The sequence below is a fragment of the Physeter macrocephalus genome, chromosome 20 (genome assembly GCF_002837175.3).
Source record: "Physeter macrocephalus isolate SW-GA chromosome 20, ASM283717v5, whole genome shotgun sequence".
Classification (NCBI taxonomy): domain Eukaryota; kingdom Metazoa; phylum Chordata; class Mammalia; order Artiodactyla; family Physeteridae; genus Physeter; species Physeter macrocephalus.
The window spans coordinates 107808378-107832732 of NC_041233.1; the positions used below are offsets into that span (position 1 = coordinate 107808378).

A 24355-nucleotide genomic window follows, 5' to 3' on the forward strand; every position below is an offset into this window, starting at 1 on the left:
GTACTGTGTTATGGCAGCCCCAGGAAACGAATACAGTCTCCTCTCCTCCAGGTTTTGGCTTAAATGTCATTTTTCCCTTGAGAAACCTTCCTTGACCACCTAGATCCCCCAGTATTTTCTATCCAAAGTTGTGTTTGTTTCCCTCGGAACACGGATACAAATCTGTAACTATTTTCTTGGTTTGTTTGTCTGTCTGTTGACATCACCCCCACTAGAATGTAAGCTCCAGGAGAGCAGGGGTTGGTCTTGCCTTGTTCTTACCGGCTTGCCAGGAGCACGGCTAGGCAATGTCTTGGAGCTGCATCTCGGGAGAAGGAGGCAGCGCTGAGAGGTGTATGTGTGAACTGTCGTGCACCTTTTGGATGTAATGGAGATGAAACTTTCTGAGGAAGTAGGAGTATTTAAAAATACTGTCAATCCTTTGTTTTCTGACTCTTCTTTTTTTTTTTTTTTTTTTTTTTGTGGTATGCGGGCCTCCCTCTGTTGTGGCCTCTCCCGTTGCGGAGCACAGGCTCCGGACGCGCAGGCGCAGCGGCCATGGCTCACGGGCCCAGCCGCTCCGCGGCATGTGGGATCCTCCCAGACCGGGGCGCGAACCCGATTCCCCTGCATCGGCAGGCGGACGCGCAACCACTGCGCCACCAGGGAAGCCCTCTTCTGTCTTTCTGATTGGCAAACTTCCAAACATTTTCCAATAAGATAAGGTGTGTTATTCAAAATGCTCAGAAGTTTGGGGACAAAGAGAACAGGCTGAATATCATCAAGGTTCACATGCTGTGAATGAGGAGCTTATAGGGAAATGGTGGAAGCTGTAACAAAAATTCTTCAAATATTCGGATTCAGTGAATTATGTGGTTTGCTGAATTTATGTTACAAACTGGAAATTTATTTAAAAAAAATTTTTTAAATTTTATTTATTTATTTTTCGCTGCGTTGGGTCTTTGTTGCTGTGCACGGGCTTTCTCTAGTTGCGGCGAGCAGGAGCTATTCTTCATTGCGGTTCGCGGGCTTCTCATTGCAGTGGCGTCTCTTGTTGCGGAGCACCGGCTCTAGGCACACGGGCTTCAGTAGTTGTGGCATGCGGGCTCAGTAGTTGTGGCTCGTGGGCTCTAGAGCGCAGGCTCAGTAGTTGTGGCGCATGGGCTTAGTTGCTCTGTGGCATGTGGGATCTTCCCGGACCAGGGCTCGAACCTGTGTCCCCTGCATTGGCAGGCGGATTCTTAACCACTGCGCCACCAGCGAAGTCCCTAAAATATTTTTAATACTTGAAACTATTATAGTAATTTTTTCTAAAGAACCTCAAGGCAAGGCTATAGGCACTTTTTCCTTCTGACTTTAAAAGCACTACTTTATAGTTTATTACCTTAGAGAAATAATGAGTATTTCAAAGCCATTTGGGATGAGACAGAGAAATTATAGCAAAAAAAAATTTTTGAAGTTTTCAAAGTTGAAAGCCTTCCTTTTGGACGAGAAAAATTCACTCATCTCTCTCTCCCTCTCTGCCCCCATACACACACACACACACACACACACACACACACACACACACAAACATCCTGGCACTTTAAAAGAGTATTTCTTCCCTTACTTCATCAGAAGAACAGGACAAAATTAATATTTATTACCAAGGATTGGGCAATATATTACTCAGTTTAAATTCATTATTTTCAGAGAATAATTCCAACAAAATGCACCTCATTTTAGAGTTTCTAGCAAAATGGAAGAAATTGTTACATGAGGTAATAGATAAGAAATTCTCCAACTTGATGCCTATGGTCCCTGAACTTTGATTGATGGCTTTTTCAACATCTTTGCAGTTCTACTGTTTCAACTGCAATCTAATGTGGCTGTATATTTATTCAGTGTGGACTTCACAATGATATTCTTTGCTTTGTATTGGCCAACTGCTCTGGCAAGTGTGGAACACTCATTTTCCATGATTTTATAACTGCTGCTAAATTATAGCAGCATGGAAGAGAGCCTTGGTGGCCAGGACCGAAGTGGTACCAGAGATACTGTGGGGAAAATTAGGGCATCAACTGACAGACTGATGAGGAGGGCACTGATTTAATCACAGCTATAAATCCTTAACCCTTTAGTGAGCATGCCATCATATTCTACATTCATAACTTTAACGTACAGTTATAAAGACTGCGATTATAGATGGAGGTGATGTCTGAGCCATTACTAGGATGATACAATGGAAATTAACATTCCAATTTACTAGACTGTTAGAAAACTTCTTGGAAGGCAGAGATTTTCATTTGTTTTGTTCATGAGAAAAGTTCTTGGGTATTCAATAAATGATTATTACTTGACTCAATAAATGATTCAATAAATGATTATTACTGGACTCAAAGGATTATTGCTTGAATGATTATTTTATCAAACTATTCTCATTTATTAGAAAAATTTAAAACCCATTCCAGAGGGGCTAACCTTGAATGTATCTTTAAGTTTCAATCATGGAGAGTTCAATTGCTGCATGGCCAAGTAATCACTGTCCTTTCTCGACTCTCTCGAAAAGAAATGAGTCCTGATGCATCCAGGTAAACGGTCCTAGGATGTTCCATTCTGCAGGTGAAACATAAACATGCCTCACTCAGGAGCTCACTGTAGTTTCAATATACTACACTGCTCAAACAACATCTGTTGCTTTAGACCAGGTGTTTGGTCAGATTTCTTTGGTATGGCAAAGGCTGTTTTTTCCAGAAACTTTCAAACAGGTTACATTTTGCTATACTGATCCGTTTTCCACAGAGATTTATGACTGTATGCATCTCATCAAAGGGCTAAAATATTTCTTGATGATGTATATCAAGACACAGTGGATTTTGGGGTCACATTTACATGTCTTCAAGCGCATAAGAAGAGAATGAAATTCAGTCTCTGTTTTATGAGTTTAGGGGCCTGGAAATTGGAAACGATACCCACGCCCAGGGAGCTCCAGGGGCTCAGGAAAGGTGGGAGTTGGTGATGCCTTCCAGTTTCCTGGCTGGTTAATGAAGTGACAAATACAAGGTGGTAGGGAAAGATGTTATGAGTTTAGTTTTGGACATATGTAATTTGTTGTACCCGAGGAACCTCTAGAATAAATGCATCCAGAGCTTAGAAATTATAGATTGTGGAGTTATCACCAAATAGTGATATCTGAAGCTCTGGATGTGGGTGAGAGCACTCAAAGAGAAGGAATGTAGGATGAGAAAATAGGAGGGGTGAGGACAGAATATCTAGAAACACCATAATTTAGGAGGCTGGCAGCAGAAGAGGAGCCAGCCGAGCAATAAAACAGGAGAAGGATGTCACATAGGCATCAGGCAGTAAGATGGGAATTATTAAATGATACAGAGACGCTGAGCAGATGAGGACTGCAAATGGCCCTTCAGAAAAATTACTAGAGGGACTTCCCTGGCGGTCCAGTGGTTAAGACTCCATGCTTCCACTGCAGGGGGCACAGTTTCGATTCCTGGTCAGGGAACTAAGAGCCCTGCATGCTGCGTGGTGGAGCAAAAAAAAAAAAAAAAAAAAAAATTACTGGAAGGAAATACATAAAAATATCACCAGGTCTATTCCTTACTGGTAAGATTGCAGGTGTCATATTTTCTTTTCAACTTTTCTGTACTTCCTGCATTCTGCACAATAAATATCGATTACATTTATATTAAAACTACTCTGATAAAGTCTAAAATATTTTTTGAGAACCCAGGGCAAGTAACTATTAATTCCCAAGTAGTTGAGTGCCTCTGTGCTGGACACCATGCTAAGGATAAAACAACGAAGAGGATGGCTCTGTTGTTTTACCAAAAGGAATGGAAGCTGGGTTGATAAGGGAGCGGTGTAGAGCTTGTGGGGCACGGTAGCAGGAGATGGGGCTGGAAAAGAAGTTTGGTGCCAGATTATAACGGGCTTTTTATGTCTTGTCAAATAATATGGACTTTATTCTGAAGGCTGTGGAGAGATTTTTGAGCGGTGGAGTTTGGATTGGAATTGTGCTTCACCTGAAGTTGATTTTCTGCTTAACTTGCCTGTTAACCTGGATGAGCCCGAGGTAAGAAGCCCATTTCTGAGGCCACTGCCATAGCTGAATAAAGGCGATGCAAAGGGGATGGAGGAGGGGCCGGGCCCAGAGAGATCTGGGATCAGCTCAGTAGGATACTACTGATTGGATGTGTGTTGGGGGGAAGGAAAACATTAAGGACTACTGGGTTTTTAACTTGGGCCCATGGGTGGTAAAGAGTGACAACTGTCCTACAGAGTTTGTATACAGTTACTCTAATCACCTATAATAGTCATTGCTTTATGAAATAAGAAAGTGACTGGCTGGGTCAAATAGTATTCTATGAGGGGATAAGAAATAATGGTGCATGGGAAATCTATTTCTGAGACCACGGTCACAAAACAGAAGCCTAAACCCTCAGCTGTCTCCTCACCAAAAGCATTGAGATGCTTTTCTTTTTCCAGTCCATAGAACTCAATACTTCTGTGACAAAGAGGGTGTTGGAGCTATGTTTTTAGAAAAGTGTTTACATATATGTAGCTCTGGCCTCTCAGGAAGGGACTTTCTGTGTCGGGGAGAGAAGTTTGGGAGAAGGCCAATGAAACTGCATGTGGGGGAAGAAACAGGTATAACCAGGTGAGAATCTATACTTTAAAACAAGGGACCCCCAAAACGGCAGGTCCCAAGTGAACTGTATTAGTTTGAGCTAACACACCTTGAAGGTGACAGGTGCTGCCCCTGCATTCTTGCATTCTCTCTCACTCATCCCCATTTCAAGGTACTGAATACTGAGGCGTTAGGTTAAGCAACTTGACTGGGGACGCCCAGCTAGTAAGTTAAAGAGGCCAAATTTGAACCTAGCTGCATGTACTACAGCATAAAACCCCTCTCCTGGACCAGCCACATTAAGACATCTTTCAGGAAAATCTGCTCTCACCCTTGCCCATCGCATCCTGCAGGGAGGGAACTTCTGTTGCACACTCAGTCTGGGAGGACGCTGCTGGTGACTTACTAGGGGAAGGCCTTCCTTTTCGCCCCCAGACGGAGCTCCAGGCTGTGTCCCTAATGGCAGCTGCCCTTCAAATGGTTACACACTCAGCTACTGATAAGGGTTCAAATAAGGTTAAGGATGCGCGTTACTTGGCCCAGTTATCGCACTAGTATCTAAGTAATGCTCTCTTGTCAGTTAATTGCTCCTTGGAAGTGGGCAGTGTGACAAAGTGAATTTTTATTCACTCAGAAAACAGGCTCTAAACACCGCTGACACCTGCCCCACCAACTGCATGGCAAGAGCTTTGCCTCCCCGACACGCCCTCCTCCTCCCTCCTTCCCTACCTTCAGGTGACCCTTAGGATGCAGAGTCAGGTAGGTTACCTGCTGTCCCCTCCTACCGCCGCCAGCTTACGGCCGGAACCCAGGCTCGCACCCAGCACCCCACCCCCCGGACCCCCACTCGAGTGTGAGCGCCGGGGTGTGCGAGCAGCAGACTCACGCGCAGCCGCTTGTTGCTTCCGCTGCCGCGACGTGGGTAAGTGAAAATGAAATTGACTTTTCTGAGAAATGATGACAGCGGCGCTGCCTGCCAATGAACAGCGGCGGCGAACTTCCGCACCTCCAGGCCCGGCAGCTCGCGCCCTCCCTCCGCCTCCACCTCCCAGTTGCACAAGCTTGAAACAAACACTGGGGAGGAAGGGCGGAGGGGGGAGGGCGGAGGGGGGAGCGAGCGAGGGACGGAGGGAGGGAGGGAGCGAGGCACCAGGAGGGCGGGGGGTGGGGGGATTTCCAGCCTCAGCGCTTCGCAGTTTCCTCTCCTTGTTTTGCTTTCGATCTGGACTGTTCTCAGGCAAGCCGGGGAGTAACTTTTAGTTTTGTTCCTGCGATTATTCATCTGACGGGCTTTCATTTCCATTTCACACATCCTAGCAACACTTAAGCCTTGCGGAATTGTATTGATAGCGTGAAAAAGCACACTGAGAGGTAACATTTTTCAAATAATAGTTGTGACTGTGCGTGTGTGTTTTTCTCGAGGGCATGTTTATGAGGACTGGAGGGGATATGTGTGTGCGCGCGTCCTGATGGTTTGACACGATGTTTTGCAGACGGAAAATGCTGAGGTTCATAAATATTAATTCTGATTTTTGGAGGAACAGTCGGCGCTGTTATGGATCATCTGATTTTAGGGGAAGCAGGTTCTGCTGCTGTTGCTGCAGCTACTGGGGTTGCTGAGGCTGCGAGGAGGAGGAGGAGGAGGAGGAGGAGGAGGAGGAGGTTGGTGGAGGTTTAATTTCACTTTTGGATTTGCAGATGCGGAGAGGTGGCTCCATGGACACAGACCTGCTCTGTGTGATTCTGCGCCCCAGGTGGTGTGGGGGGGGTGCAGGTCCACTGGAGTCGGGCCTCCTTTTAAAACAAAATTCTCGCGTGCATGTGTGTGCGTGTGTATGTTTACGGAGGCCGTCGCCACCAGGTCCGAAGGAGGGGAGCGGGTCCTTCTCCTTGCCCGGCGGCGGTGCCTCGCTCCAGGCAGCCTCTGGCGTAAATAGGCAGAAACCCGCAGTCCACCCTCAGCCTGCGCCCCGCGCCCGGGCCGGGAGAGGCGCCTCCCGCCGCGGCCAAAGGAAACTTGATGGGGCGCCCGGCGGCGGTCCCGGGGCTCGCCCGCCCGCCGGGCTCGGGGAAGAGTCGCGGGCGTCGGGTGCCAGCGGCCGGGGCCGGCGGGCGGGCTCGGAGCGGGGCTGCGCGCGGGGCCTGGCCGGCGCGCCCGGCTTCCTGGGGGCTGGGCCGCTGCCGCTGCCGCCACCGCCCGGGAGGGACGCCGCGTCCTCCTTCCCGCCGGCCAGCGCCCGGCCTGGCCCTGGGGCTTTGTCACTGCACTTGTCCCGGCGCGCGGGGGGCTCGGGCGGCGCGTCCCGGGAGGGCGCCGCGCCCAGGGGTCAGCGGCCCGGCCGCGGCCTAGCGCCGGGCGCCTCCGGGTCCCCGCGGGCGCCCCCGGGCCGTACTCGCGCGCTGGGCCTGACCCGCCTTGGCTACGGAGCGGGCGAGGTGGGGGCGGGGAGCCTCCGGGGACCGAGCGGCGCCCTGCTGGCAGGCCCGGGGCCGGCGTCCCCTGGGGGTCCCGGGGCGCCGGCGGCGGTGGCGTGGGGACGGGAGTGCCCGCCCCGCGCCCTCCGACCCCGCTCGGGGCGCCGAGTGGCATTCGCCCGCCTGCCGAACGTGGTTGGTGCAAAGCCGCGGCAGCCACTTCCTTTCCGCCTCGCGGGCCGGGCTCGCCCACCGAGCGATGCCAGCCGTGGCCGATCGTGGCGCCCGCCCGCTCGGGGTGCTACGGCCTGGAAGCCGGCCCCGAGAGGGCTCGGGCAGCCTTTCCAAGTTCAGAGGGTTTCAGGATGCAGCTCATCCCCCTCCTGGGACGCGCCGGCATCTCTGTTTGGACCCCAGGTGTGGCTGCGTGGGCCGCCCTCACCCCCTTACCCCTTTCGAGGGGGAGAAGCGGAAAGGAGGCTGGCAGCCCGAGCCGGGCGCAGAAACAGCCTTCCGGGCACCAGGCGAGGCGCTGAGGTCAGTCGGTGTAGGCAGGACCCCTGGCACTAGCAGTCGAGGTTGCCGCATGCGAGCGGCGTGGCTTTCAGCCGTTTTTTGCCCCCAGAGTATAGTGTTTGGAACTTGGGGACATTTTACCTGCTCCCTCCCTCTTCAGCCTCCTCCCTGCAGTGTGGGCAACGGGTAGTGCGCCCTGTCCTTGGTTAAGAAAACGCAGAAGCTTCCTACTTGAGGAAAAGTGCTGGCATTTGTCGTCTGCCACCGGCCTCCCAGTTGCTGTGACTCGGTCTGCTTTTGATGAATGGCGAGGGAGGGTGGAGGATAGTTACATTTCCTGTTGTGGATTTTCAGGAATCACCAAGGTTGCTGTCAAGCCTGCATTCATTTATTAGTTTCAGACCGACTGCAGATAACATTGGGATTTAGCAGCCTGCGCTTTTTGGTGCTTAGGGGCAGGTGCAGACAGGGGCCTGGTGACAGACTGAATGGGAAAGGTGGATGGTCTTGATGTTAGCAGATGCACGCTCCTCGCCACGACCTGGAGGGGGACCCCAGTTTAACTTCATGCACACAGATTCAGGATTTTCTAGTTTTCTCACCACCCCCCCCCCATCATTCCTTCCTTGGAGAGGGAAAGGGTGAAATGCTGGAAAAACTTGTGTTTTCTAAGGGAAGCTCAGCAGATGGAATATTTAGGACTTAACGTGGTAATTTTAAGGGGTAACCTTGAAAAATCTATTGATTGATGGGGCAGAGTCCAGAATTTCACTGTAATTAGTGAATGATTATAATTTATAACTTAGCCTGTTGTGTAAGAAGTTAGATTTTGGCCTCTTAGATCCGGGTTCTTGTCTGTTATGATTCGTAACTGATTCTTAATATTAAACATTTACATGCTTTATTCTTAATGAGTCGGGTTTTTTTTTTCTTTTGACCTTCAAAAGTTAGAGATAACTCTGCATATTTCAGACTTACTTACCTGTAAAAATGTCATCATAATCAAAAGTAAGCGTTTGTGGTTAAATTGGAAGCCAATTATGGCAAACAAAAGTCCTGACAGCTCAGTGAACCATGACCGAACTTTTCCTCTGCTTTGCCGCTTTATTAGGCAAATATTCAGTATACCAAAACTAGTTAAACATGTTTAAACCTAGTAGTGGAAAATTTGAAACTTTGGATGTTTAACATTTGGGTGTTTGACATGCATCGATTTTCTCATGTTTCCAAGGACACTGTACTTTTATTCTTAGTATTATGGCATATAAGCTTCCTTGTTTTTAGAGCATTTTTACACAGTTTCCTTTTGATAGAGAACAGACCACTGAACTCTAAATGGGGTATCTGGGACATGGTTCTATTATGTTCTTTATACCAAAAAAGGCTTAAAGCAGATAAGGGAGTTTATTCATTTAATAACTAGTCCTAGAACATTCACTATGCCCCAGACACAGTGCTACGTTCTGTGGGTTCAACTGGGAACAGGAAGACAGTTTCTTTACCCAGTGGGGAGATTGCATTCTAGTTGGTGAGCTGACAATACCCAGCTAAAAAATAAAGACAGTAATTACCTTTAGGGGTGAGTGCTGTGGAAGGTGATAATAATACTTAACTGTATATCTGATAGGTTTGCTTTTGGGAACAAATGAGATACTGTTATGAAAGAAGGTTGCGTAAGTTATAGCAATCTACAAATGTGTAAGGCATTCACTTTCAGAATTTTATCAGATTATTCTTAACTTGAAAAGCCAGGGAATCATGACTGTGGCTTAAGCACTGACTTTCTCTTATAGAATTTTCAGCAAGAAGGGATTTTACTTGTTCTGAGAGAAAATAATGGTAAGAAATTAAACACAGTATAATTTTTATGTAAAGCATTAAAGTATTTAACAGTGACATATGATATTGTCAGTGAGTTTTTTTTTCTGTCAGAAGAGAAGTTAAATGGTGTCCATGGAGACCAAATGATATGGAAATAAAAATGATCGGACCAATGTATTTTCCCTCTTCGTATCAAGAAAAAACCTTCCCAAGCTCACTTTGCTGTAGTCTGAATTTTCTTCATCATTGCTGAAGACTCTTCAATTTATTATCCGTTATTAATTGTATGCCCTTAACTGATTTTAGTTTTTGCTGTAACATCTTTAAAGGCACTCAGTGAACTTGCATTTACTGAATGCTTTCTATGTACCTAACACTATATGTGTGAAAATGATACGTGACAGCATATGTGAAAATAAATATAATAGAAAGTATATATTTACAATAGATATAAAATACATGAAGTGGTATATAAAAATAACATAAATTGCTGTGAGATCGTTATCGTTCACAATAAAGTCAGTTCTTCTTTTGGTCTGTATGGGACACAGTGTTCCTTCTCACGCAGGGATAGGAAGTTAGGGCTTTCTGTCCCTGTTGGCCCCATTCGTGCCCTACTTTTGGCCTGAGTCTGATCAGTATTTGGTAATAACGTCTGCCCAAGGCAGGGTCAAGCAGTGGCCCTCACGGTGGAGGGGTGCTGGTGGGCTCGGGAGTGAAGAGATTTGATTAAATGTTGATTTTTTTTCAGCAAAGAATGGTAAGTTATCTATAGGGTCCAGATTTAAACCTGAAGTCAGTATTTTATATAAAATACCGAGAGAAATACACAGGCAGGAAGTCACGTCCACAGGCACCAGAGGCTGGGCTCTGACCAGAGGACCTACAGTCACCAGCGTTTTGCCTTGAGAGAGCCTTTTAAAATGATCTCCCCCTCTCCCCAGCTCCATCTTTTGACAAATGGTCTCTGAAACAGATTGTGTGTAGTTAGGAAGACTTCATATGCCCATTTTTATTACTCAGAAACACGTTAGACTCGCAGTCAGAACTCCTGGTTGACTTGAGAGAACCAGCATTAGCAAATCTAGTTGATCTAATTCCAGCCCAAAGTAGAGAAACTCGACGTTGTAGGCAGCCTGGGCAGCCGTTTCTTAGATAAGCTGTTAGACCTGTTGGGCCTTCTGAGGTCCTAAAACTAGTTACCACCTTCCCGGACCAGAGTTGACTCAGCTCTTTCATTAACTCTCCAATCGCTTCTCCTTTCTGGACCTTAGTTTTCACATCTGTAAAATGGGGCTGCATGGTTCTGTCATCTTCGAGGGATGGGACTTATGTGTGTATCAGAATCATGGAGAGGAGGGGGCTTTTAGAAACCACACAGAACCTTCAGACTTGAGACTGTCTGCAGCCCCCTCTTCTCTTTGTCTCTCCCGACCTTAGAACCCCTCCTCCCACTCCACAGTAAGCCTCTCACGTTCACCAGTGTATCCTGGATCCCTACCACTCAGGTATGAGGGCCAGAGCAAAGGCAGAGAACCACTGAGTCAAGGATCTCTTCCCAGGGCCAGACCTTTTCATTGTTTCATTGAGGCCAGGCTATGCAGGAAAGCAAGCAGATGGAACTTGTTACCCACCTTTTAGGCAGTGCTTTGAGTAGGGAGTCTCTGGTCCCTCCCTGTTGGCTCTGCCCATGTTGACCTTGCTTGTCATACAAAAATGGGATTCGCGGTACAGTTGTGATACTTTGAATTTTCCATTCTGAACAAGCAAGAAGGACTTTGTTTCACGAGTATGTCTCTCTCTAGGAAGGCCACAGAGTCATGGGTTTGTTTTTTGTTTGTTTCTGTTTTGGCTTATAGCCCCCTTTATCAATTTAGTATTCAGCTTCGATAAGCAAGAAAGAACAAGAGGCAAGCGAAAAATGTCTCCGTATGTCCCATGCCCTGTGTGCGTGCCTTGTAGCCCCATGTTTATGAGAAACAGAAGGCTGTGCTGTTCTTTCTGGTGATGGATTCTAAGCATTTTTATATCAAGGGCAAGACCAATTTAGTTCAACACAATATGTTACTTTAGGGTTCTGTGTGATAAAAGCCTATCCAGTTTTTTTTTTTCACGTCTTTATTGGAGTATAATTGCTTTAAAATGTTGTGTTTCTGCTGTACAACAAAATGAATCAGCTATACATATACATATGTCCCCGTATCTCTTCCCTCTTGTGTCTCCCTCCCACCCTCCCTATCCCACCCCTCCAGGTGGTCACAAAGCACCGAGCTGATCTCCCTGTGCTATTCGGCTGCTTCCCACTAGCTATCTATTTTACATTTAGTAGTGTATATATGTCCATGCCACTCTCTTACTTCGTCCCAGCTTACCCTTCCCCCTCCCTGTGTCCTCAAGTCCATTCTCTACGTCTGCGTCTTTATTCCTGCCCTGCCACTAGGTTAATCGGTACTGGTTTTTTAGATTCCATATATATGCGTTAGCATATGGTATTGGTTTTTCTCTTTCTGACTTACATCACTCTGTATGACAGACTCTAGGTCCATCCACCTCACTACAAATAACTCAATTTCGTTTCTCTTTATGGCTGAGTAATATTCCATTGTATATATGTACCACATCTCCTTTTAGTTTTTTAAGGAACCCCCATACTGTTCTCCACAGTGGCTGTATCAATTTACATTCCCACCAACAGTGCAAGAGGGTTCCCTTTTCACCACACCCTCTCCAGCATCTATTGTTTGTAGATTTTTTGATGATGGCCATTCTGACTGGTGTGAGGTGATACCTCATTGTGGTTTTGATTTGCATTTCTCTAATGATTAGTGATGTTGAGCATCTTTCCATATGTTTGTTGGCCATCTGTTATGTCTTCTTTGGAGAAATGTCTATTTAGGTCTTCCGCCCATTTGATTAAACATTTTTGAGAGTTAACTACTTGCTCTGTCATTTTCATAAATAATTTCTTTTCCAGCGTCCTTAGCAATCTGTTGCTATCTGTGTAAGAGCATTTGATACTCACACACCTAATGTGATCAAAGGTAAGATGAGCTTCCTATTTAATTTGTTCTTTTTGAGCTTATGGATGTTAGGGTTTTGTAGGAACCAAAGAAATACCTTCTAGATGGAAGACACTGTCCTGGCCCCGTTAGCTTAGAATCCAACTGATTTTTCCATCTCATGAGGTTGACATTTTGAGTGAGAAGAAAGTGCATACAAATAGTTTTGTTTCAAGTAATATCTAACGTGTTATTTTTGAAGAGAGCTTTTCCTGTTCTCCTTACCCTACAATGATTGAAGATGATGAGAAAAGTTACAGTGTGGACCAGAGTGTCCTGGCACGTGGTTAGGATGTTAGTGGGTGTGGAGGGTGTTGGAAGGTGACAGTTGGGAGAATGAGGTGATGAAAAAAAGAGACTAAGGTGGAGAGTAGAATAATGCCTCCTGAATTCTTGAGTGGGAGACAGGAGGGAGTCGGGCAGGTAGACCCTGTGTCTGCCACAAATGTCATTGGAGGCGTCTTGAGGTAGAGGGGACAGATTGGTAGTTAATTGATAGTGACTGCAGGACAAGTTGAAATGCCGGAGGACCCTCCATTTCTGACTTTGAAGTTTGGCCTTTTTATCTAGGGGGGCAAATTGCTAGGCATCGGCGAACTTTAGACAAGCAAACAGAAAGCTGTGAGTGGTCACCACTTGGGCATGGTTGAAGCCATGTTAGAGGCAGCGTTGGAGCCGGAGAGGATGGAGGAATTGGTGCCCTGACCTGAGGCCTCAGACTCAGTCTAAATTGCCTTTGGAGGCAACCGCGGTCCCCTCGAGGAAGATGCATGTTGATGAAATGGATCCATAATACCGCCATAGCTCTTAGGCTGTCCTCTCTCCCCCCGTGCTGCTCTTCCTTGCTGCTGTTTTGTTTTTACCAGGCTGCAGGAGGTAAATAGGGAGTCCGGAGAATAGAGTCGGCCGATACTGTGTATCCCTAAAGGATAGAAGGCACAGGTTAAGACTGAACCATGGATGGCATCGCTCGTACTGCAGGCCACTGGTTTTGAAACTAAGCACTTCATGCTGTAGTTGGGGCGTTGTACTTTGAAATAAACGGTCTGGAATTCAGTTTGGCAGTGTACACTTAATGTCTCAAAAATGTTGAACTCTCTGCTCCCGTAATTCCACTTCTAGGAACCTACATATGTGAGGTAACGAGAGGTGGAGTGAAGATTTATGTACAAGGATGTTAACTGGTAGCTTCCGTAATAGTGAAAACTCGGAAACACCCTGAACACCCAACAGTGGGAGCGCGTTTAAATGAGTTATGGCACAGTCCACACGCTGAGTATAGATAGCCGATGAAATTCATGTTTTGTATTTAATGCTGGGAAGATGTTTGTGGAACATGTTGAGTGGAGAAGAAGAGGATATTCACTTGTGACCCTAATTTTATTTTTTTATTTTTTTTTGCGGTACGCGGGCCTCTCACCGCTGTGGCCTCTCCCGTCGCGGGGCACAGGCTCCGGACGCGCAGGCTCAGCGGCCACGGCTCACGGGCCCAGCCGCTCCGCGGCACGTGGGATCTTCCCGGACCGGGGCACGAACCCGCGTCCCCCGCATCGGCAGGCGAGCTCTCAACCACTGCGCCACCAGGCGGACTCTCAACCACTGCGTCACCAGGGAAGCCCCCTAATTTTATTTTTAAAACGTGTGTGTATCTGTATACACATCATTAAGAAAAAACTGGGAGGAAGCATTTCGATGGTGTGATTATGGATGTTTGGCTCCTTTTTTTCCCCTTGAAACACTTGTATTTTCCAAATTTAATACAACAGCACAGTTACTTTTATAACCAGAAAAATATTCTCAAGGCAGCTCTGCAGTGTACCCTCTGACCTCACGTCTGGTAAACGTAGGCGGAGGACAAGTAAGTTGGATGTTGCTCGGGAGGATGTTGCGCATGAACTCGGCCCTTCCTGGGCCCCTTGGGCCTTGATGTGCAGAGCCAGGCTCTAGAATCAGGGCTTTCCCAGCCAGTGCTGAGAGATGCCCTTGTCCCCATTCATCTATTACTACTTGAAGACACTGAGATTGATGGCTCCGTGGTGAGGTTGGGACACACTGTTTTCTCAAGAACTGTGGAGGGTCTGAGATGTTACCCCACTTCACAGGTATGTCTTCTATGTACGTGAATACTGCAGAAGCCCCAGACATGGGGGTTGGAGGAAAGAGTTCTTTATTGAGCTTTACAACCAGGTCAGTGGCCAGAGAGATGTTGCAGTGTTGGTCTCCCATACCTAGTCCCTGAAGTGATAAGTGATCCCATGAAAGCTGATGGAATGTGGGTGTGGTACGGTCAGAGCAACCATCCCCCTCCTCTGCCGAAGGAGGGGGCACGGCGGGCGGGGGTGGGGGTGGGGAGAGAGAGAGCGCGAGAGCGCCCGAGGAAGCAAGCGCCTTTGATCCTTTGAGCCAACCTGGAAAGGATCCAGGGTTTTCATGCTAACCTTTTGGAAGGTCTGGGCTAAGGTCTGGGCTTCATCCCTTTTGAAATGTCCATGCTTAGAGACATAGGTCTTCCTGGGACCCTGCAGACTTAACCCAGGGACCTAGTCAAGGCTGTAACCATTTGGCCCTCTTGGAGGAGATAAGAGAAGTTTGATTATCCTTCTGGATCAGAGCAATTAATTTAGACAAATGGCTACAGATCCAATTCTCATGGTAGGTGAAGAGTGAAATGTTTCTAGGGGAAGTGAATGCAAACATTCACTATCTTTTATTCACTGTCTTTATGTTGTGTTCATTCCTGTGTCTCAGGTGGCTCACCTGTTTTACAGGAGCACTGAGGAATCCAGGGAAGTTTTATTTTCACCACACAGCAACCTTTACAAGTCCCCACGGGAGAATGACTTCGTGTGACTCAATCAGAGTGTGACTTCTGAGTTTCCATAACTGAAGAAGCTTCCAAATCCTGAATTTGTGTCTGAAAAAAAAATTTAGAATAGTTTTGATCCCTTTATAGATACGGGAGACGTTTTTGGCATTTGTTATGAAACTAGGGTTGGGCGTAAACGGAAGGAGTTCAGAGACAGAATACAAAAGCGCAGCCGAGAAAAATGAGTATTGATTAGGACAGTACTGTCCAATACAAACAATGTGAGCCACAGGTATAATTTTTAATTTTCTAGTAGCCACGTTAGAAAAGTAAAAAGAAGTAGGTGAAGTTAATTTTAATACTATTTTATTTAGCCCAGTGTGTCCAAAATATTATCATTTCAACATAAAACAGATGTAAAAGTATTAATGAGATTATTTATGTTCTTTTTTTCATACTGAATCTGCAAAATCCAATGTATCTTTTACACCTTCAACACATCTTAATTCAGTCTGGTCACATTTCAAGTGTGCAGTAGTCATGTGGCTGGTGGCTGCCATATTGGATGGTGCAGGGTTAGGAAATGAAGCAAGGTGTGAAGAGAAATACAGGGAAACATTGTAATGCAAGGCTAAACCAAGAAAAACCAGAGGAAAGCAGAGCTAGGTCGTTTGGTTATAACTGCGTCTCACTGTGCCTCCTCCCCCCACAAACCTTACCCGATCTCATCAGCTTAAAATAATCAGATGCTCTGAATCTCTTCAGAAGCAGCACACTGTGTGTGCCATTACTTTGGCGATGAGTCACGAACATCTTGAATCTTTTCCACCCTTTGAACTGTTGTGAAAAAGGTCGATTCCTTGGATTTTCCCGTTTGCAACACCTCCACGGGCAGGTTATCTGAGAGCTGGGATTGTGTCGTATTTCCTTGCATTCTCCATTAGTGCTTGATACACAGTAAGCACTAGGTAAATATTTGTTGATTTGATTTTCAGCCCTAAAGCAAAGGTTAGCTTCAAAGGCTGAATTCCAGCTTGGGACCTATGGCCTAGATCTCCTGTGTGTTAGAAACCGAATGGTATATGTATTGAGCACATAAACATTGGGATTTGTCACTTTGCAATAGGATTTGTCACTTTGTATTAGGCCTTCAACATCCAGAAGGTGAAAAAATTGTTCGGTTTTCTCCTTTTTACCGAGGGCTTAACAAAAGTCTTATCAGTCTCTTCGGACATTTATGTCCCAGTGCTGATAGTAATACCTTCCTGTACATGTAAATAAGCTGTATTTGCTGATAAACCGGAGGTATACATTTGGGAGCTGCTACTTTCTTGGTGGGTTAGTTATTAACAATAACTTCGTTATTAACGAACACTCAGCCCCGTAACTTATGTGGCAGGGAAGTTCTTTTGAAATCAAGCACCGGTATCTTACAGTTGCCTTCATTTGTTCTCTTTGACTGGAATTGTTGGGTAGAAGCAACAGATTTATCCACAGAGCCCAGGCAATTTATTTTTACTGAAGCCTACCTAAGAACTGCTTAGGTAGCTTTTCTCTGTGAGATTAAATACGACCTTCACTGAATCATGTTAGCAGGGCCAGCAGCTAGAAAAATAAAGACTAAACCAAACCTTCAGCAAAGAAATTCCCAGCTGCTCAGCAGGTCAGAGCTTTCGTGATTGCTTTCTTCCAATGAAAACACTGTAGATTAGTTTTAAGTGAATTCTAGTAGGTTTGGGGATTTGCAACTGACAGAAGAACAGGAAAGTGTAATCTCACTTTAAAATCGTAATCCGGAAGGTAAATCTTTATTGACTCTTTGTGGGGATGTTGGGATTTTGTTTGTATGGGAAAACTTCACTCATGTGCACTGTTGAGCTGACCTGGAAAGTTAAGGTCCTCAGGGATGAGGGACAGAGAAGTGAGACAAGAAGCTGGTGCCCCCGGAGGATGCCCTGGGCACATGGGGTGCTCTAGGTGGCTCCGAGCACCGACCCAGATGGTCCCCTTTCTTCTATCCGTTACAAAAGCAAAGTCCAAAGGCCCCAGGAGAGAATGTGGATGAACCGCTATTTCCACTTTGGGGTGTGGCTCTGCCGGTGATTCAGGAAGTCCGGGTGAGTTTAAAATATTATAGGAGAGGATTTATTTATTTGCCTCTCTTACAGGTGCTTTGAATGCATCAAGACTTTTTTTGTTTTGTTTTGCTTTTTGCTTTTTTTTTTTTTTTTTAAAGTCAGGGTGCAATTTGGGCTGCAGTCGGGGCCCTGAAAGGAGGCAGTGGACAAGTCTGATCATTCATCCAGTCGTCGCTTACTTTACAGGTGTGCGCTCATCTCCACGTGGAGGGAGTCGGTCTGAAAAGGTAGCGAAGTCCTCAGCCTGGAATTGAGTGAGCTCGGTAGATGACCTGTGCTCCCTGCGGTGAGGCGCCTTCGTCTGGGCGGCTGAGACCTCAGCTCCAGCAGTGATTTTGGGTGTCTGAGCATCCCTTTTAGAGGTCTTCTTCCACCCATCGATGGGCCACACGGGGTTGTCTCAGATTGTAGGGGAGGTGACAGTGCTAACATGGCACGTTTGGGGGCCAACTGTGTACATTTTATTTCCTAAAGGACAGAGTCTTCGTAAATCATATAATAGGCATAAAACAGCATCTTGTTTTGTTGTTCTGGCTGTTTTCTCTACCGTCCCCCCGCCCCCCTCGGTTTGGCATGTTGAATTCAGCTGGCTGGCTGTTGTCTGGTGTCTTTTGTCACGAAGTGGCTGAGTCTCGATAGTTATCTCCACTTTCTACTTCCCTTTCCCTGAGGGGAGATGGTAACTGGCAGTGCTGCTGATAACAGACGGCTCTGAAGCCCTCCCTGGAGGTTTGTGCTGGGAGAACCTCTCTCTTCACATACCATCCAAGAGAGGCTTTTCCCTCACACGGCTTGAGATGGCATCCCCATGAAGGGGAAATTGGCCCTTATTTAATTTTGAAAATCTGTCCTCTCTCTCCCTCTCTCTCTCTGTGTGTCTGGAGGGGAGGGGTCAGTAAGTTACCTTCAAGTTACCTGGAAGTAAAGAATGACTTGTCCACGGTAGGACTCAAAGAAACAGTGACAGCAAGTAGTGAATTCATAAATGCGTGTTTGTCATTCTTTTTTTTATTATTATGGTAAAAGTTACCTAACAGAAAATTTGCTTTTATAATCATCTTTAAGTATAAAGTCCAGTGGCAAAAAATTCATTTACAGTGTTTGCAGCTGTCACCACCTATCCTTCTCTAGAACTTTTTTTCATCATCTCAAACAGAAACTCTGTACCCATTAAACAAGAACCCCACTTACCTCTGCCTGGTCAAGCACCGTTCTCTCTCTGTCTCTATGAACTTGACTCCTCTAGGTGCTTCATCGAAGTGGCATCAGACAGTATTTGTCCTTTTGTGTCTGGCTGATTTCACTTAGCAGAATGTTTTCCAGGTTCATCCATGTTGGAGCATGTGTCAGAATGTCCTTCCTTTGAAAGACTGATTAATATTCCTACATTTTGTTTCTCCATTCGTCTGTTGATGGGCACTTGGTTTGTCATTACCATTGGCTATTGTGAACCTTGCTGGTTTGAACACTGCTGTAAAAGTATCTGTTTTGAGTCCCTGCTTTCAGTTCTTTCAATCCAGTGGATCATACGGCAATTCTAGGTTTAACCTTCTGAGAGACCATTTTCCACAGCGGCTGCACCATTTTACATTCCCATCGATAATGCACAAAGGTTTCAATTTCTCCATATCCTTGCCAAAAATTCTTTCCTTTAATTTTTTCTTTTATTTTTATAATAGCCATCCTAATTGGTGTGTGGTGGTCTCTCATTGTGGTTTTGATTTGCATTTCCCTAATGGCTGGTGATGTTGAGCATCTTTCCACGTGCTTCCTGGCCATTTGTGTATCTCTTTGGAGAAATGTTTATTCTAGTTCTTTGCGCATTTTTTTAACATCTTTATTGGAGTATAATTGCTCTACATTGTTATGTTAGTTGCTGCTTTATAACGAAGTGAATCAGCTATACGTATACATACGTCACCATATCCCCTCCCTCTTGCGTCTCCCTCCCACCCTCTCTATGCCCATTTTTGAATTGGTTATTTGTTTTTTTGTTGTTGTTGAGTTGTAGGATTGAGTCATTCTTTTTGTGGGTTCCAAAGTGACATACAAGTAGGGTCTGAAAACTCAAAAGATTCTCCATCATTACTGTATGTGTAGCATGTGGCACAAAACCATTTTTCAAATTTTGAGATGTTATAGAGCTGATAAAGCACCTATTGAGGAATTAATTGATACTGAATTAAGTACATCAGAGTGGAGTGGAAAATGGGGAATCAGCTAAAAGTACTTAACTTTCTCATAGAGTACTAGAATTGGAAGTTTTCCTAGAGATTATAGTCTGTTCCTTCATTTTTACAGCTGGAGAAATCAAGCAACCTGCTCAGGGTCATGTGGCTGGATTAAGTACTTAGTACATTTTGTTGAACTCTGTAGTAAAGAGTTAATTTTTTTCTGTTGTATTTTGAATCCTGAAATTTCTGGTGAGAGGGAAAACATAGCAGTGCTTGAATATGGTAGTGAATTAATCGTAGCAGCCTCTCATATGGTACCTTCAATACTTGGGGCTCATCAAAAAGCCCTAGTATTGTGGTATTTCGGGATAAAAGTGAGGAAAAGCAGCCTCTGGATAACATTTGGGGGCATGAGAATTTAAACATAATACATTCAGTAATGGTTCAATACTACTACTTGAGCGGATGAAAAAAATATTGCTGTAATAACAGATCTCTTAGGAAAAGTGAATAAAAGCATTTGTGTATTTATTGTGAATAATCAACAGAATGAGAAGCCATTTATTTGTCCTTATAAGAGCTATAGTAGGTGAAAAAACGCAGTGAAATATCAACTTTACAGGAGCAAATTAATTGTTGGTTTACTTTTATGCTCTGCTCAAATTTTTCACTTCACTCAATTCTTTTGAGAAGTTGGTCTTTGTTGCATAAGGTAGCCTGACAAGCTAACATACAGATTATAACTAGGAGTCAGTTGTAAATAATTGGGAAGCAGATAGATAACTGCAAAAATTTGTATTCCCTTCAGGCTTGGGGCCAAAGCTTTTATTTTATTTTTTAAAATAAAGTTATTTATTTTTGGCTGCGTTGGGTCTTCGTTGCTGCGCACGGGCTTTTCTCTAGTTTCAGAGAGCCGGGGCTACTCTTTGCTGCGGGGCGCGGGCTTCTCTTGTTGCGGAGCACGGGCTCTAGGAGCGCGGGCTTCGGTAGTTGTGGCGCAAGGGCTTAGTTGTTCCATGGCATGTGGGCTCTTCCTGGACCAGGGATCGAACCCATGTCCCCTGCATTGGCAGGCGGATTCCTAACCACTGCAACACCAGGGAAGTCCCCCAAGGCTTTAAAAAAGTCTGTAAAATTAGCCTCAAGTAATATGAAAAGAAATGTGATGATGAAGTTAAGTTGAAGACTCCTTTCTGCAAACAAGTATTTTAAATACAACTCTCAGAAGAGTGAATTCCTTCAAACAGATGTTTCTGGACTGCTGGTGTGACGCCTGGTGTGTGGAGATGCAAACTTGACAATTTCATGTTCTCACAGAGCTTTCATTTACTTAGAGAGACAGGCAGGGAAATAACCATCTATAGGAACAAAAAGAATGAAATATGTGCTTAATAGAAGCACAGCAGCAAAAGGCTACGGGAGGGAAGAGGAAGGAGCTCTATCTTTGACCAGGGATGAGCTTCACCATGAACTCCCACCTGTGGTAGGAGGAGGGCAGGGTCAACTGGTGGCTCATGGGTGCTATGGGCATCTTTGGTCGAAAGAGCAGTAGGAGCGAAACCTTGAAGGGTTGGAGATTCCTTACACTCTTGGAGGATGGAGAGTTCCCTGGTCTGATGGGAACAGGCAGGTCAAGGGAGTGTCAGGGACCGTTCCTGGTGGCCACGAAACGTTCCTTCAGTGCATGTGTTCCTGTGTCTTCTAGCAAGGAAAGGCTTTATTCTGAGCATAGAGCAAGCTTTTGGGAGGAAGGGTTATTGAGAATTTGGAACATCTACCTCCCTTACATTTTAGAAGATGATACGTAGTGACTCCTAGCAGTTGGATGTGGCAGAGCTGTGAGCCTGCCACACTTAAGAGGGGCTACGAGAAGGTATAAGAATGACGCATGCATTTCATTCATAGACACATGGGCATTGCAGGAAGGACCAGACTGTGCTTTTGATAATAACCAGACCTGTCTTTGAGATGCTTTCATACGGTTGTAAGAGGAAGTGATACACAGGTACAGAAATATTTTTTGTACCCTCTTTTGTTTGTTTTGATTTAGTTTATAAAGAGAGGGAAGTTATTATGAATAGGTTTACAATACTTAAGTGAGGAGGAGATAGAGACGGCTGCCGTTAATACAGATGAGAAACCCAAGTTAGAGAACCAAGGCGATGGCAAGGTGCCCCAAACAACAGCTTCGCACAGCGGAAGTGTTTAGGACAAGGCATCCCCGTGGCTCCGAGAGTGACTGGATCTGGCTGTCATCTCAGCAGTGAGACGGGCAGTTGCGGTAGGACGTGCGGTGTGCTTGGCCATGTTCTCCGAGAGACACCGTGGAAGACCCTGGAAGGGCTGGCTTATGGAACCTTAGAGTCAAGCCTCCACTACAGGGACTTGGGAAGCCTGGAGGGACCCGGGAGTATTGGTGCACCAGGTGGGGCTTCTTCCCATCTGCATCCCCCCAGCATGACCAGGTGACAGTGGCACCACCATCCGGTATGAAGGCCATAACTTGGTTGATGGCTGCGTTGATGGCATTTATTGGATATTTGCTGGGCTCTTCACTTAGGTTTGAAGAATCTTCTTCAAAGGCCCGAGATATTTCTGAGTTACATTTCAATATATCATGCTCTCCACTTTTTATCAACGACTGCCTTGTTGACCTGATTATAAATTTTGGAGTGCCGTTATGTGTGGGCTCAGCAAAATGACTTGCATCTACCCGGTACTCAAGAAATGTTGGATGAATTAAATCGTAATGATTGACCTAGTTCTGCGTTTGTAATTTCCTCTCCAGACAGACTCCTTGGTAGGACATTAGAGCTAATGGGGCTCATGGGCTGGGTTTTCTAGTGAGAAAGGAGGACCAGACGGCAGGTGGGCGGCACCTTAGCCACGTGTGCATGTGCCCTGGGGTGTACCAGGGTGCTTCCCCTCGTCAGTCGGCAGGGACCCTTGGTAAGGTGCAAGGACAAACGTCTCCCTGTTAACTAGCCAGCCTTAGTGAGCCTTCAGCTGTTTCTCTGCCATATCCGCCCAGTTTTCCTGGGGCACAGCGTTTCCGTGTTGCTGACGGTTCAAACCTGCTATCACGCTTCCTCCTTCTTGCCTTTGTTATTCCTCCTTTTGTTCGGAATGTTTTTCCTTCCTTTCCGCCTGAGAATCCCCTACCTTTCCAGGCCCACTTCAGACGCCCCCTCTTCTTTGAAGCCTTCCAGTGTTCTCTCTTCCGGGCTTTGACATAACATAGTAAAACTCCCCCGAAATGCCTTCCAAAAAACTCACCTATCTAAAATGCAGGGTCCTTTGATTGGGAGGTTAATGAAATGACTGGGGTGAGTCCGACGCAGAGAGTGAGCCAAGAAACCGTTGTGTTGAAAGCCTGAGTTCAAGAATCGGGGTGTATTGTAGCATCAGCCACATCCTGGAAAGTTTTATCGTCTGTGGTTTGTTTCTCTCGTATCAACTAGGACATGGTGCCTAGTTTTCGAGCCGGTTGTTTATGTTCCAGCCTCCATCATTACCACGTACACTTTTTGAGGACAGAGATCATGTCCCCATCGTCTTTGTACCTACCACAGAGCTTTTCACAGGACTCAGCTCCATCAGGTTTTTTGAATGAAATGCTAAATAAATGGAATTCAAAAGTTAACGTGCTTAACTCGATTCACCTGGAAAATGTCATGAAAATAGTGAAATTATTCTTCTTGGGGTTGCATGCTTTTTTGCAGTCACTTTTCCCCTGCTTGTTTATTACTTGTTCGTATTAAGTTTTATCCATCACAACATACAGTTCATGTCATCTGCCTTTTCCTCCCCATTCCCTGCCCCCAGAGGGTTCTCCAGGAGGGATCCATCCACTTTCTTATCAATAAATAATTACTACATATCATTATATGCAAGGAGCTGTACCTGATATTTTGGGAGTTCTGAAGATGAGTAAGATGTGATTCCTTCCCACAAGGACTTTAGCCAGAGCTATGCCTATTTTCAAGTACATGGAGCTGTGAGCTTTGGTTGAGTTTAGAAGGTGGAGGAATTGGTGGGATAAGAAGTCAGAAAGGTGGGACGGGGCTGAGTTATGGTGGCTGAGAGTCCAGATTTTATTCAGTGGACACTGTGGCGCCCCTGCAGGGTTTTGAGTCAGGTGATGAGATGTCTGGGAAGATTGATCTGGCCAGTACTGTGCAGGGCGGAGATGATGCTAATATTCCAGAACATGGACCCTGGGTACCCTCCTGCTCCTTGTGAGGGATTCTGGCTGGGTCCACCCTGCTATGAGGTGAGGCACTTGGCTCTACTCTACGGAATTTCTTTGGGGAGGTCTTAGCGGAGACCAAAGCAGTCATCCCATACTTTTCCTTTTACTAGAAGCTGCCTTTTTATCTATTTCTTCCTCACAGTAGCTCTGCCAAGTTGCTATTGAGCTCTCTGTTTATAGACGCAGAAACTAAGATTCGGAGAGGTTACAGGTTGTGAGTGGTGAGGTTCCAGTCAGGTGTGCCTGACACCAGACCTGAGCTCTCTGCAAGCACCTTCTGGTTCTGCAAGGAGGGGGAGGGGACCAGTGTGGTCCTGGGAGGGGCTGGCAGAGAGGGAGCAATGTTAACAATGCAGTGGATGCCAAATCCAATTTTCAGGTACCGTTTGGAACTTGTTTAGTGGCAGTAAGTATCTTTTGAAAATATTTGAAGACATTTATGCAGCTTGTAGAGGAGAGATGTGTTCTTTTTTGTTTGTTTTTTGCTTTTGTTTGCAGTAGGCGGGCCTCTCACTGTTGCGGCCTCTCCCGCTGCGGAGCACAGGCTCCGGACGCGCAGGCGCAGCGGCCA

The 24355-nt window shown here is 45.9% G+C and overlaps 1 protein-coding gene across 3 annotated transcripts in view; it reads left to right on the forward strand.

The window, feature by feature from the left end:
- The first annotated feature begins 5770 nt into the window (after positions 1-5770).
- Positions 5771-24355, forward strand: part of IRF2 (interferon regulatory factor 2) — an 86239-nt gene continuing 67654 nt past the window's right edge. The window contains exon 1 of one of the 3 annotated variants that reach the window (XM_024117361.2): positions 5771-5974. The gene's annotated coding sequence lies outside the window, so the exon portion shown is untranslated. Of the gene's footprint in view, positions 5975-7440; positions 7556-24355 lie in introns of those variants that run through there. The other 2 variants (XM_055081118.1, XM_028481421.2) reach the window with 2 other exon arrangements.